Below are 13,546 nucleotides of genomic sequence, written 5' to 3'. Positions count from 1 at the left end.
AAATTAACATTAATGAATTAATATTTTAATAATAAATAAATAAATAAAATATTAAGAAATAATAAGTAAGATATTAACTAAACAAAAGTAAATTTCTTTGTTATTATTATATTACAATTAATTCTTGTTTATTTTTTCATTTACCATCATTAATAATTATATATGATATTAATTATTTTTATAGGACATTTTGGAGATTGATTCTAGAAGTTAAAATAAACATAAAAATATATATTTGATAATTTATTATATAATATAATTATTATATAATATGATATAATATATATATATATATATATATATATATATATAATATAATATAATATATAATATATAATATATAATATAATATATTATTAATAATATAATAATGATTTCGATTATAATTTTTATTTATAAATATTAAAAAAATTATAATAAAAACTAAAGAAATTAATTTAAATATAAGTAAATAAAATAATATAGATATAAATAAATATATCTGTATATTATAGTGATATTTTATATTTTTATTATTATTATATATTATATATTATTAATTATATTTTTATATTTTTATTGTTATATTTATATTTTATGTTTTAATAAAAAATTCTTGACTAAAATATTTATTGTTAGATGAAATATGGTGTCTTTTAATGGTTTTGTTCATATATTTAAATGAATGTTATATAATCTCCAACTTTCGTTGGATTTTGAGAGGAATGTTTCAATGTAAAGAAAGCTAAATTATTCTTGATTTCTAGTCAATCTTTATCAAATATCTATATAAAATTGATTTTCTGAAAATTGATAGAAAATTGATTTGATTCATAAATATTATTTTCATCATTAGTATAAATCTATTTTTTTTTTAGATAAGTCAAATTTTCTTTAATTGTTGGGAAATAATACAAATAAGGAATGAATTTTCAAATAATCTTTTAATCATCTTTGAAATTTATAAATAATGATTTTTTTATAAATAATGATACATTCTGCAGTGAAGACACATATATTTTAATGGATTGATTAGTTTAAAATATAAACAAGCTCTAATTGTTTGATTTCTTAGGAAGAATATTTTTTATAATGTAAGTTCAAAAAGTTTATTTTAAATTTTTTATTGATTACTATTATTAGCAAGATTATAAATCAATCATATTTCGCAATCTGTTGTTTAGCATATTGGTTAAGATAAATACAATTAATGTCTATATCATACAGACTATATGATTTATATGGAATTGATAAGAAATTTTTTGAATTGACTGTTTCAAAAACAAAGGCAATAATTAGGCTATTAGTAGGCAAATACTATGGAATATTTCTTCAGTAATTCTAATGAAATAATAATTATCCTGGTATTATAGGTATTCATTATTGAGTATAAAATTTGTCAAATTTAAGGTAAGTTTGCTTGCAACACATTGAATTTTCATTAAATTAAATTAAATTTTAGATAATATAATCTAATTAATTTTAATTAAAACAATTTATAATTGGATAATTAATAATTCAATTACTATAAATTAATCCTATAATTGTGAAAATATATATACTTTTGTATATATACATTGTATATATACTCTTATATTATATTAATATACAAATACATTGTATATTATGTATTGTATTATATCATATATTATATATTATATATTATATATTATATATCATATATTATATATAACATCAATTTTCATTAGATAGAGTCTTTGCTTAGATTGTACAGTAGTTGAAGTTAAATGTGAAATTTAATATAGTATAGTATGGTTATAAAAGGAACAAAACATTATATGTATATTACAATATCGAGATATCAAGTTTATATCTAAAATATAAAATCTTTAATTAACCCTTTTCTATATTATTAAATAAGAGATACATTGCATGATTTTTATATATGTAAAATTTAAATACATTGTATTAATCTACATTAATCTTGAAAAACATTGAAAATTATAATGTATATATAAAAAAAATAAAACAATTCTGGACTATAGTTTTATTAATCTAAATATACAAAGCATCCAAAATGTAAATTTAGATTAATATTATATTATATTTAAACATTCATAACTTTTGATATGAAAATTATGAAAATTGATATTTTGAATTTTATGTATCAAATATTATTAATAAATATAGGTCATAAACTTTTTTTTCTAAAACGAATTTTATTTTTTGAAATATTTAATTTCCTTTTCTTTTATTAAATAATTAAGTATTAGCTTCTATTTTAATTTGTAAAAAATGGCATCTCTGTACTTAAAGTACTTATATGTCTCATATTATTTCATTATGAAATTCTTGTTACTTTCATATGCAAATTTTTCGGACAAAATGCAAAAATTATTCATTTATAACCGAAATCACTATAATGGAAGTTGTAATGATATTAGTTTCATATTAATTGTAATTTTTTGTTTCGATCAATATTTATTATATATTATTTTGGCCAGTTAATGTTTTGTTTTATATTTTATTCTCACATTTCATAAATTTTTTAAATATTTCGTTTTCCATCCCTTCCTATTTAAATTTTTATTTCATAATATACAATTAATTATGAAATTAAGTTAAATTATTTTGAACTATGCTTGTATTCAGTATTATATTGTATCGTAAAAAATTAACGAATTTTTCTTTATTATATTTTCATTTATTTTATTTTCAATAAAAATATTTTTATATTTTTTTCTATTATATTTCCATTATATTTTCAATTTGATTAGTTAGTTTCTTTCTGTTCATAAAATATAAAGTTGTCGACAAAATTATCTAATCCATAATTGTTTTTCACAAAATGCTTAATTTATTCTCTAAGAAAATTTGTTTTAGTGATCTAAAAATTAAATGTGAACTATGTAATAAAACGAAATTCAAATGAAAACTCTTGTTACATATTTAGTCCAATATTTATATTTATTTTATATTTATATTTATTTTTTCATATTATAATTTATTTTTTATTATACAATTTTATTATTTATTTATTTTATTATTTATTTTATATATGTTTTTTATTATACAATTGCACCACAAAAATATTAAATTGTTTTGATTAAATTTCATTTTTATATTTTTATTTAATACAATTTATAGCACTTTGAATCTAAAAGCTTTTTTTCAAATAAAAAAAGAAATTAATTTATTGTAATTATTACATGTATTTAGAAATTTCTATAATTTCATTTTTGTTAGAAATATAGTACAGCCAATAAATAAACGAACAAATTGAAATAGAATTTTAAAATATGAAATTATATATTGCATATATATTATATATAGAAAAAAGTATTCTGATACAAATGTATAGTAGTATAAAATATATATAAGTATAAAACTTATTCCGTTAAATCGATTTTTTAAAAAGTTCTAGATACTTGTATCATAACAATCATGCTATGTCAATACTTTTGTCTAGTATTGATTTGTAACAAATGTTAATGAATGTAAACAAACATTATCAGTTATATATCTACATATGTTAATATTGTTGTGTCCTTAAATATGACTTGTGGGATTTTCAGAGGAAGGCCAAAGTTCGGGAGTGATTCAGCGCGAATAGATTTTGAAATGAAATTTTGAGTTTTATTGAAAATTTTCTTTACAAATGCGAATTATTTTTTGTTAAACTTTAATTGTGATTCCAAAAATACGTGTTTATTTTTCTTTTGATCGAATGTGTTTCTAATGTTGCTTTTAATAACCCTTTTTATATATTCTTTATATATCTATATAATTAAATAAGGATTTACAGGTAAGAAATCTTTGAGAAAGAATTGTATATAACATTTTTATAGTTCTTATTATAAATTTTTAATAATCGATAATTCAATATTGTCAAAAAATACTAGATGAAAATAATTGAAGTTATGAATTTTTTTTATTTAAAGTTATTATAAAATATTATTAATTTGTAATGATATTTCATTGATTATTTAATATATGTTGATATATTATTTATATGTTGATATGTTATTTAACATATGATTATTAACTATGTTCAAACATAGTTGAATAATAATATGAATAGAAGTAGCTGAAATAGACTATAATGTAGTTCTTAAAAATTTGTTATTCCAAATAATTATAAATAATATTTTTATAATAATTTTAAATAAGAAAAAATAAAAAAAATTGTTATTTATTTACAAATAATGTTACAGTATGGATATTATCAAAAATTAATAAAATATTGATAACATATTAATAATTGATAATTCTAATTCTGAATTACTTAGAATTTTGCTATTTTTGTTCATGATTTATATTATCTCATATATTTCGATTAAGTTGTTACAAATATAATATTTACTGATCGATTTCGAAATACAATATCCTTCCTCTTTGAAAATGTACTTGATTATTAAAGTTAGTTAAAATGTTAACATACAAATCTTTAAAAATTACAATTCATTTTTTTTGCATGTTAAAATATAATATGTATAAATATTATGTATATAAATGATATATACAGAGTGTTAAAGGAAAATGTTGAAATTATTTCAAAAATATTCAATTTACAGATGTTCTCACATTTTTAGAATATTTCGTATTATAGAATAAGAATAGAATATAAAATGTAAAATTTAATATAAAATGAGTAAATAATTAATATGATTATAACATTAATATGATTATAACAGTTTTACGAATATTTACTATATATTTTAATTGTTTCCTTTATACAAAGTTGGTCATGAATTTTGTTTTTTACGATATGTAATATATTTAGCAAATATGATAATAACAATATAATATTATAATATATAATATATAATATATATTATATATTATATAATATATAATATGTAATATATAATATATAATATATAATATATAATATATAATATATAATATATAATATATAATATATAATAACTATATAATAATAATTAAAGATATTTTTAATATTGTAATAATAAGTCTATAATGATAATCCATATTCGTTTTCTACAATTTGATCTTGAAAATGAATTAAATTTTTTGCTAATATTTCTTTGTATTTTCGTATGTGAATATATATATATATATATATTATTGATAAAAAATTGCATCGAATTATATCACAAAAAATAAATAAATTATAATATTTAATACATTTTCTTCAATATATGTTGTTGAAATTTAATTGTGTTCTTATCAACTTAAGAGCTAATGCTACATCATAACTTGACTAATATTGAACTCTATGTATTCTGTGATTGGCCATTGTTAATAATTAGTTAACAAAAGCGTAACGAAAGTTTTTGTGAAGAAAATGTTGTTTGAAATTATTTCAAGATTTATTTCCAATTAATGTTTTCTCATTTTTAGAATATCCTATATAATTGATCCAAATTCTATTAACTATAATTTTTGATAGATATATTATTATCATTAGATATAAAAATGCAATAAAAGTTCTTAATTTCATTATATTCAATTGTTTAAATGTTGCATTAGTATGTATTATATTATTGTTTTTATACAATTTCCTATTTGTGTGCATTAAAAGTTTTTCTAATATTTTTTCTGTAAAAAACATTGTCCACAACTTTAACAGTAATTTTATAGTCAAGACTTTTCAGTAGATGTGTAACTATAATTGTATATTTGACATTTTCTAATTTCTGGTCTTTTTAGATATTTATGTCTATCTCTTTCGTAAATAAAGATTCATCATTTTCTAGATTCAGTAGCTTTTTGCGTTGAATCGTTTTCAAAAGAATATTGCAACAATATTGTCTACATTATCTATATGTCTATATAATATTCGATATATAATATTCGATGTAATTAATTTCATCGTTGCTTATGTCTGCTTTGAAATAATTTATTTCTTCTCGAAAACGAATAAACTTTTTCAGCCGTTTATTGCGATTATTTAAATCTTAAAATGATAATATTTTTTATGAAAAATCTATGCAGATATTTATTAAAAATATATAAAAATATAGATTTTGAAAAAAATTATTGTATATGAAATTGCACATAAATTATTAAAATGGATTTATTTATATTCTCTTCAGATTCCAGATTTGATTCCAGATTTATTTAATTTGATTTTATCTTGTATCTTTATATTTATAAATTTTTTTTTTAAAGTTGAGAAAATTTTCTATTTGTTAGTTTACAAGAAAAATGTATATTAAAAAGTTAGAAATCTCAAACACAAATGATTTTTACAATTTAACGAGTTAAATTTTCAGATAAGTCTTAAATTACATGTAGGTAAGTAATCTAATTTTTATTTTAGTTTATATTTATATTATTTTATAATTTTTATTATAATTTCATTATTTAAAATATAAATTTTGTTTTAGTTATTAATCTAAAATTATCCCAGAATTATTATAATATGAATTATAATATGTTAATAAAAATGTGAAATGTTAATAAAAAATGAGTTGCAAATTAATCCCTAACTGGGATTATATCTATGTACTGAAATGTTATATTAATTAATAATAAATTGTATTAATTTATTATTAATATGAGAATTCTCGAATTGCAATGTTTTGGATTTTTAATTATTTTAATTTATAATTAAATCTTTCAATTAATTTATAATTAATTCATTTAAGATTGCTTTATATATTCGATGAAGAGTTTCACAAATATATGTGTAATTATGCAATGTTTTCTTTTGACATAATACAAGATTTTGATAACAATAGTTTCAATAAATAATTTTTATCTTTATCTTTTTTGTTAATTCATTTAGCATATATTGCTTGTTTACAAGATTATCTTGTCACATTGTTGATGCATATTGGATGTATTTAGAATTATTGTTCATGAAAAATATATACGATCGATATAATGCGATATAATAATACAATCATATCCTAATTCTACAATGTTTAATAATCATTGAAAATCAATATCATCTATGATTTTAAATTTAATACAATTGAATTGATTGCATCAACTGAGTTATTTATATTTCTTTAAATATTTTATATTTCTAGTATCTTGCATACTGAGTTTTGCTTCTGTATATCTTATTAAATTAAATAATTGATTATAAACAACTTTTAAATGTCGTATAATTATTCTGTTCTGTATCAATATGTTGTTATATATTGTTTTTTAATCTGAAAAATTCTTCACAAGAATCTCTATATGATGAGAAAATTAAAATTAAAATAAGAGAAGTATTATTCAAAATATTTTTTTCATTTTTGATTTTGCGCGATCTTGAAGATTATGATCATAAATATGAATGAATTCACTTTATAATAGTTTTATATAATATACAGTATTTTATTAATGAAAATTTGAAATTATTTAATTGTAAGAAAATAAATAAATTTTTTCATTTAATAGTTTTGTATTTATCATTTATAGAGTAGAAAAATGCTATTTAATAGCAGTAATATATACTAGCAGTACTGAATACTATATATTGTATACTATATACATATACATATACTATATACATATATATATATATATATGTATACTATATATATTATAGTATACAATATATAGTATAATGAATACTATATATAAAGGAACGAAATATAAAAATAAAAAATATTATAATTATAAATATTAACAATCTAAAATTATATGTATAATAATTTATTTTACTATTTTAAAAAAATACATAAGTATTATAAAAAATATAATATATAAAAGTATTATAAAAATATAAATATATATAAAAAATACATATATCATTAACATTTATAAATTTTATAATTTTAAATTTTTATAGTTCTTATAAAAGAACATCTCATTTGTTAACCATCTCATTTTACTATATCTTTATAAATTTTGTTTAATCATTAAATAAAACTTTACGTATCTTTACATATTTATTACAATTCATTTTTGATAAATCAATTCAGATATATTTTATATATAGCTTAAATATAATCCGAAATAGTTATTAAAATGAATAATTCGCTGTATAATATCATTTTTTAATAAAAATGATCGATATGATATATTATTATTTTGAAAATATTAAAAAAATTATTAGAAGATAATAAATTCGAAAGTGAGCTCGTTATTCGTAATTATATATTTTTATCAATAAAATAATTAAAACATTTTGCATATTTAGATTTATTTTGGATATTTCTAAAGATATATGAACATTTATCATATTGTTATACAATTTTTAATTACATTCTATTTCTTCAAAATGAATATCATTTAACATAGATGCAACACATTGAGATAATATTGCATTTTGTAATAGCGCTACATTATCAGATTGTCAATTATTAAAAATTATTATTTAAATTTAATATTATATTTTTTTTGATAACTAAATGCACTGCCTTTACAAATTTCAATTGTAAGTAAATTCGAAGAATTAAAAAAAAAAAAAATTTTAATACATCTGTTAACAAATTTTTAACATTCTGTTCATATTATTATTAAAAATATAACGCTTTTCTGTTTTAAATCTAAAGTCTGTTTTAAATCACGATAGCATTTATTGATTGTTTTAGAAAACAAAACGAAGTTTTTTTTAAGTCAAAATGAATGATTACAAATCAATTAGACATTTTTTTTTAATTATTATAATAAATTTTAACTTAAAATAATATAAATTAGAAATGACATATTTGTTTAAGATTATTATTAATAATAATAATATTGTATAAAATTAGGATTATGATATTTAATTGTTTAACTTATTAAATAAATAATTTCAGAAAAGATTTCAGAAAAATTAGCAGTGTGCAATATAATATTCGATTTTATGGAATTTATATAAAAGATTAAAGAAATTCTTTATTATTTGTAATACGAATTTACATTTTATTTTATCATAATTATTTGGTTTTATACGTTTTTCAGTTAATTTGTAAATTGCTTTTGCATTTTTATTATATCTTAAATTTTATAAAAAAATAATATTGTAATAGCATATGTGCGAGCCATTAATTTGGAAATCGTACTTTAATCAATTATTTATAATGAACAAATAATCAAATAAAAAATAAATTTTTTTTTCATTTTTATTAAAATTTGGATTTTGAATATTAACTTTTCTTTCTGCCATTCTACTTATATTACTTATTCTTTGATTCCAAATAATAATCTAACTAAACTTGTATTATTCAAAATATCTAAAACTATTTAACTATATCTAATCATCTAACTATCTAATATATATCTGATAAGAAACTGTTTTTGATCCTATTCCTTAAAACAAAAATATTGATTGTTTTTAATTATTGAGCAAGTCTTTTATCATAAAAACGACTATTTGAATATGAGTTCGAGTAAGAAATATTTGTACTACTATACTTTTATTAAAAATCTTAAGTATTCAAAAATTTCAATAATTTATTTACATGGATAGAAATTAAAAAAATATATCTTTTTTAAACTATTTTTATTTCATTGAATAAAAAACATAATTCTTATCAAAATCATTTAAATTTGCAATTTTTATTCGCATTGAATAAATTTTTACATATATCAATATCAATTAGCCAAATATCAATTAGATTAAATAATTATGTTAAAACTTGAAAGATAAAATTTAAGAATATCGCGAATTTTATTTAGATAGTATACACAATTTTTTTTGCTATATTATTTTATATTAAAAAAAATAATTGTATCAATATATGTAAAATAAAATCTATGTTTTTTTCAAGAATTGTTAATATTATCTAAGAAAATTTTTCTTCTTTTAAATTTTTTATATTTTGCTCGAAATTGTGTATCACAATTGTATATCATATGTATAATTTCACTTTTAATTATATCAAATATCTCTTTTATAAATTTAATTCTAATAGAATGACAATATTATGTTGACAAAGACATTAGATTTTATTACAGAAATTATATTTGAAATATAATTTAGAGAAATATAGAGAATATAATAAAGAAGAATATAATATAATACAGAAAAATTCATTCTCATATGTTTAAATTACTATAATCATTTTATTGTCACAATCCCAAATTTAAGATTAAAATTAATAATTTACAATCATCTTCGTTTAAAGTTGCCAAAATATATTTCAAACATATTTGTAAATATATGTAATATTTGTAAATGACAATATATCTTAAACATTTATTTTGTCAATGTCACTTAAATATGACAGTTTTTTTGAGTAGCAATTCATTTTCTTTTTTAATAATGTATTATAAGATAGATATAATTTTTTATTGAAATTTCTTCACAATTGAATATTCTATTTCGAAAAGTCAGTTTCAAACATCAATAGAAACTTTTAGTGATAATTTTCCATTATTTTTCTTTTTTGAAGTAGTTTTATATTTTTTAACTTATTAAGAGAATGTTTTCTAATAATGTCGAAACTTTCACTTGATTCGTTACATGATTTTAATAGCCAAATCTATTATTTTATATTATATTTATTATGTTATTTTTGACAATTTGAACGTATCATTTCATTTTCTTCAATCTTTGATCCTTTGTTCTTTAATTTATAAAACTTCATTTAAAATTTCATTTATTATAATATATTTAAATATATTTTTAATTAATTTATTTAATTTATTACTTTTTTATCAATGACTTATAAAAATAAAATAAAATGAATTAATGTTGTGTCATAATTTTAAATATAAATTTTATTTAAAACATATTTAATATGGATGGATTATTATGTCATTTCATTATTTATGTCACTATGTGTTTTAAATAAATAAAAAATTTAAATTACATTATTATTTTATATGTGAAAATATTCTTTTTGTACAATAGAATGATGATAGTTTGAAATATATATATGAAATAGTTTTATTGTTATAATTTTTTTTTGCAATCATTCATTATTCACTAATTGAATATCATTTAATAAATTATTATTTTTCTGTAAAATCGATTAGTTTTATATTTAATTTCAATCCATTTTCGAGTAATTATATATTTTTCGATATAATTCAATTTCTTTTGAAATATTAAATTCTCTTTTGAAACATAAGAATTAATTTTCTTCAAAATATTATATTTATTCTCGACAGATAAAAAAAATTAATTATTATATTTATATAATATATATATATATATATATAAATATAATAATTAATTTTTTTATATTTATTTTTTATATATATTTTTTATATTTTTATATATATATATATTTATATAAATTAAATTTTATTATAAATTATAATCTCGAAATATATAAATATATAAATATCGAATAAAAAGAATTAGAATTAATAAATTTTCTGTTTGAGAATTTATAAATTGTTGATATTTATCACATTTTCATTTATTTATTAACTATAATTCATCGTATTCATTATCAAATTATTTATTAGATCTTCTATGATAGTAAAAAAGAAAGTATAATGTCTAATAAATCTTTAAAATTTATTTCAGCATTAATCGTTTTTTGCAATATCAAATAATAAAAATATCATTATTTGGCTCTGATCTAGAAAATCTCAATAGACAATTATTTCATGATTGATTTAATCAAAATAATAATATCATCTATATTTTGACCGTTTCTTCTTTCATATTATCGACAAATAAATTGTTACAAATTTCTATTTCGTTATAGTTCAATTTTCAATCATATGTAGAGCTTATTTATTTAACATCCTCAATTATTGCTTATTATTAGTTATTATCGTTATTTGTCATTTACAATCACTGATAAAACATAATCTCTCTTTCTTAATTTTCAAACTTTTAATCTTCAAACTTATTTTATCTTATTATTTATTTAACATTTATATATAATTTTGGTCATTCAACAATATGAATAATTGCTGTTGTTTTTGATATAAATTGCAGAATACGCATATTTTGAAACATTATCTTGATACATGTGTTTTTCTTCCAGAGTTGAAACAGTTATTGCGAGTCTATATTTTGTTGAACCTTATTCTATTATCCCAATTATTGGTTTTATGTTTGCAATTGGTGTGACGATCAAGAGGCGAATTTATTCATCTCTTATTTTGTTTACATCATGAAGAGATAAAAACAATTCGTTAATTAAACATCTGGTACATAATAATATGTGTTTAATATTATAATTTATTAATTGAATTTTACTACTAAAAATGATTCACTTGTTCGTGGTAAGTTTCAGGAAGAAGAGAATACATGACGCTATCCCCACTATTTCTAGATAAAGCAGATGTATGTCACGTGACTAAGTATCCGACAAAGCCAAGCGTGTCTGTAACTGTGTTTGGAACTTGTCATTATTATTATTTTAGAAAATGTAAGATAGAAAACGCTATTTTATTGTATGATTAATGAATTTTAATCTTAAACGTTCCTATCTTATTCATGAACATATATAAATATATAGATATCTTTATATATGTTTATTAATATACTTATTAAAATAGATGATTTGGTGATCTTGTCTGCGATGTCCAAGATGATGGTGTCCTCCATATATGTATTTTTTCGAAACAATTGATTGCACAATCTTTGACAATCTTCTAAACAGCATATTTTTCTGGAATTGGATCAAGAACTTTTCCATGAGTTATCGTAGTCATATTGCTTATCATAAAATCTGTAAGTATAATTTTTTAGATTTTGAGTAATTCAAGATTTAAGAAAAAAGGGAAGAACTTGTTTCTTCTTCATTACTATATATTCTATGGAAGTCTTAAATTTTTTTCAATATTGTTAAGTCATTTTTAAGGTAGATTTTCCTATACACGTCATCATGCTACATCTTACGATTTATACTTCATTTGTCATTAGTTTGTTAGAAATATAATTTCTTATATGAAAAATAATAAATTTATGATTACATTTGATGTATAAAATTAATACAATAAATAATAATACTTTTGTTTTTTAATATTGAATATTTATGTTTATGCATATATCTAACGATGCTAAATTAATTACGTTGAAATTTGATCGTTGAAAGTTGAATTATTTTAATATATTATATTATATTATTATTATAATTATTATTATATAATATTAATTATATTAATTATATTATTAATTATATTGTTATATATTAATATAATTGTTATTATAATTATTATTATAATAATTTTTAATATATTTACAACTACGAACAAGATGAAGTCTATATTGAATATGTAATGAATAATCCTTTATATAATATCAATAATAAAAATTATAAAAATTATATATTAAAACGAAATAGATGGAAATATGGAATAAAAAAAAAATAAATTGCAAAAATCATGTAAATATTATTTAATTATATTTATATTCATATATAATATAACTTTTAATAATATGAAGATAATATATTTTTTTTATAATTTATATTATTATATTCCTTGCAATATAACTTTTTTGCCATTGTATTAATTCTTGCAAAATATTAAAATAAGATAGAAATTTATCATATATTTTGAAATCCTTTTGATCTAGCTAAAAATAATATATATTTCTAGAAATACTTTCTAAAATATTTTCTTATTTTTTTTATTAAAAAATATTATTATTAAGATACTCATCATGTAATAAATGGTGCAAACAAGATGTTGCTAATCAAATCTATTGTTTTTACTGAATTAAATATTCTAAATTTTTGTATATAAAATTGCGAAAACATTTTTTGGTAATCTCTATATAATCGATAATTATTATTATTTTTGAGAT

General features: G+C 17.3%; 1 protein-coding gene across 2 annotated transcripts in view; it reads left to right on the top strand.

Annotated features, from left to right (window-relative positions):
• The first annotated feature begins 11,747 nt into the window (after nucleotides 1-11,747).
• LOC412667 (proto-oncogene tyrosine-protein kinase receptor Ret) overlaps nucleotides 11,748-13,546 on the top strand; it is a 188,741-nt gene continuing 186,942 nt past the window's right edge. The window contains exons 1-3 of one of the 2 annotated variants that reach the window (XM_026439537.1): nucleotides 11,748-11,943; nucleotides 12,030-12,164; nucleotides 12,295-12,469. The gene's annotated coding sequence lies outside the window, so the exon portion shown is untranslated. Of the gene's footprint in view, nucleotides 11,944-12,023; nucleotides 12,165-12,294; nucleotides 12,470-13,546 lie in introns of both variants that reach the window. The other variant, XM_026439536.1, reaches the window with a different exon arrangement.

Source organism: Apis mellifera, linkage group LG3, assembly GCF_003254395.2.
Source record: "Apis mellifera strain DH4 linkage group LG3, Amel_HAv3.1, whole genome shotgun sequence".
NCBI classification, from domain to species: Eukaryota; Metazoa; Arthropoda; class Insecta; order Hymenoptera; family Apidae; genus Apis; species Apis mellifera.
Note: the sequence above shows the minus strand (reverse complement) of the source record. Positions and strands in the feature narration are given on the sequence as shown.